Consider the following 3,793-nt stretch of genomic DNA (forward strand, 5'->3'; position numbering starts at 1 on the left):
CCCTATGGACCAGACAGGGCCCCTGAAGAATCTGTGGATGCAGTATGTCAATTATACTGCACGCACAATGACAAACTCATCATGCCTCATCTGTCAAGGCTACACAGCAAACCTGTCACTGGTCAGTCTGCCTGGAAATCCTCATTGTCGCACTGAACCCAAACCAAGAGTGGGTCCCTTTGTAGTGTGTCTGGTGGACTGTTTGCTCACTAGAATATCTACACAACCTCACTGGAGGTACAGCCACTCACTGTTCAAATCTTGCCCTCCGCTGCCCCGTTTCTCAGTTCCTTCACCACCATTACCAGTTGCAGGACAAGTTGAAGTAGCATCGGGTACACCTGTGGCCGGTTGGAGAATACCATCACTCCCAAAATTACAGGGTGAAACGTTTCTCTAACCCACTTGGCAGTTTTGACAAAACAGTGTACATCGATGCTATAGGGGTGCCTTGTGGTGTCCCTGATGAATTCAAAGCTAGAAATCAGGTTCTTGCAGGCTTTGAAACAGCTTTTTGCTGGTGGTGTACACTGAATAAAAATGTGGACTGGATTAATTACATCTATTACAACCAACAGAGGTTCATAACTACACACATGATGCCCTCACTGGACTAGCTGAGCAGATGTCAGCAACATCTCTGATGTCTTGGCAAAACAGAATGGCGCTTGACATGCTGCTGGCTGACAAGGGGGGCGTCTGTGTAATGTTTGGTGACTCTTGCTGTACTTTCATTCCCAATAACACAGCCCCAGACGGATCTGTCGCCCAGGCTCTTGAGAGACTGAGGTCTCTTCGTGGAGAACTTTCTGGTATTAACAGCACCTTTGGCTGGTTTGATACAATGTTTGGTAAATGGAAAGCACTGATCTTGTCTCTGCTCACTGGGCTCATTGTAGCATTAACTCTCATGGGACCAGGGCCGCCCCTGGCCAAATTGGGGCCCTAAGCAGAATTTTATTTTGAGGCCCCCCCCCCATTACAACATGACTCTTTCAACAATGGAACAAGCCTTTTACAGATGCACACGTCTGCATTTTCTGGATGCAAAGTCATCAATGAGGTCATCATATGACAGCTGCTGTGCCACTTCTGAGTTGATGCTTATGATAGCCAGGCCACTAAAGCGTTCTTGCGCCATTGATGAGCTTCAGTTTTTGCTCAGCAAAGGCAACTGTAACAGGGAGAGTTCCTGCAATGGTGCTAGCCTCCTCACAAAGATTAAAATGCGTTTAATGCAAATACGACTACAACTAATAATAATATGCATTATGATTTGATTTGATGATATTTCTATATTTAAATATTTTTATATACTTATTTATACATTTAGTAATTAGGTTCTATATTCACACTGCTGTTTGCTGCTGCAACGCTTTAAATTTCTCCATTGTGGGTCAAATAAAGGATTATCTTAATTTATCTTATTTTATTTTATCTTATATGACTGTTATGAATTAAATTCACCAAGAGATGGCGATATTTTACCTCCATAAAAACAGCCCAAAACTTCTACTGATAGCATAGATTGATAGGCTATAAACCTGAGCCAACATACGACCACCAACTGGTCAATTAACCGCTCCTTTTTCAACAGAGGTGAATGTATATGCAGTTAACAAGCAATCAAAAAATGATAATCAGGGCCGCTGGAAAATTTGATCTCCACTCCACATCTAGACAGAATTATCCTCTCTTCTGTCTCATGATTAGCAGGCTAGCAGCTGGGGTGTTTATGCCACAAAGTTTGCTTTTTTATTTCAACAACATACCCACCTTCAAGTGAAGCACGAGCCTCCTCTTGTTTTCACTTTGTCTTTCTTTTGCTTGCTCCTGATTCATGTTGCCGTTTAGAGGCCATCTCTCCACCTGCATCCAACTGCCTGTTGGCGCATCTGACCGCTGATTGGTCAGATATTGCGTGCTGTCAGTTGTTGCGGCAACGTGTGCGGTGTCAGATTACTCGTCTCTTTTTTTTCTCTCCTGCCTCGGACTGACTTGGTGCTCTACGCGCGCCTCACGGCAGCGATGCGCATCCTTTGCGCATTTGCAGAGAAAGCGTCCCCTTGCGCAAAATGGGCCCCCCCCACGGATCGTGGGGCCCTACGCACAGCGCGTGTTCTGCGTTTAGGGAGGGGCAGCACTGCATGGGACTGTGTGGTTGTTGCATCATTCCTTGCATTTTTTTTTTTTTTTAATTTATTTAGCACAAACAATATCATATAAAGAAAAAAACCAACATGAACAATCAACATGACAGGGATGTGCAAAGGGGAGGTATGAAACCCAAAAGGGCTTATATGAAAACCTCACCCACATATTCAAAGATCAAATTTAATACAGTTTAAAAACAATAACATAGGAAAATAATTAAACAATAATGAAAAATAAGTAGAAAAGTAAATGATGATTAAACAGCAAATGTAAGGAAGTAAGGGGAAAAAATACATACATAAATGAATAATACAAAACAGAAATAATGAATGAGATGATAAGGAAAGAATAAGAAGTGTGAGAGAGAGAGAGAGACAAAGGAAAATCATGACAATAATTGTCTTATGTTTGATGGTACATGGTTTGACTGATTAGGTACTTTTTGAGAGCCTTTTTAAATGACGATAAATGAATAATTTTTTTCAGATAGTCGGGTAGCTGATTCCAGAGACGTAATTGCATTAGAGTCTTAATTGTTGGAGCCATAGATAGGTCCATCTCAACGTCAACTGGAATGGCATCACTGGAACCACCTCCATATTCAGAAGATAATTCCCTTGATCTGTTCCCTCACCCTGGTTGGTCCCCTCCTCCTTACCCTGACTCTGACGATGAAGACGTGTAAGGTGTGGTGAGTTGAAAGAACACACAGAGACTAATGAAGTCACTGTGTGTGATATCAGTATTATTTTTCTCAAGCTTATACTATTATGAAAAGTTTTGACATTTAGTAACAAGTTCACTAATCATTTTTTCTCAAATGTTTACAGCTATACTTTTATGATTATTGTTTACCCATTTCTAGTCATAAAATATGTGATGAATAAAGATCAGGGATTTGCAGCAGAAGACGACATCATACTACCTTGTGATCGTGCTAGTAACCTCTCCAAGGTAGTGGCCCCCTCTACGCTTGCAAAACACAGGGGCTGGAGAGGAGCAAGCCTGCGTCCCTGAATCTATTTTAGCATGATAAATTGAAAAATATTCTTTAAGACACATAGATGATTAAGATGTGTTGGTCTATTTTATTAGTTGATGTTTGCTTAAGAATCAAATATATGCAGTGTTCTATATTTTTGTTAGAAATAATCACATGACATGATCAGTAATTCACATGTGTTTTGCCTCCTCCCAGCTTGCAATGAATACTAGTAATGTCTATGTTCCACAAACACAGCTATTATTGATTTTACAATATGTGATAACTTAAATTAAATCCTGAGTGAATTTTTAAGTTTGATGTCTAGTGTGTAGTTTGTATATACTTAAAGTGATCAATAAATGATCAAAAGGGAGGAGTGTAATGGGAAATTGTATTACTATACCATTTTTATTCATTATTATGTCTTACATTGTCTTCACTGTGTTCTTCCCACATCCTTGAATGTTTGTACTGTCTGCACAAAGAGAGATATGTGCTTCTTGTTATGGGAACGGAGCCTGGTACAGACATGAGAAGGACACAGTGTAGGAGATACACTAGTAAAAATTGTAATTTATTAATCAGGGGCGATTAATAAAACACTCGTTAATGGGGCACCACCTCCGATGTTTTGTCTATTTGAATAATCCGGAG

Source organism: Pagrus pagrus (assembly GCF_965226575.1).
Source record: "Pagrus pagrus genome assembly, contig: HAP1_SCAFFOLD_58, whole genome shotgun sequence".
Classification (NCBI taxonomy): domain Eukaryota; kingdom Metazoa; phylum Chordata; class Actinopteri; order Spariformes; family Sparidae; genus Pagrus; species Pagrus pagrus.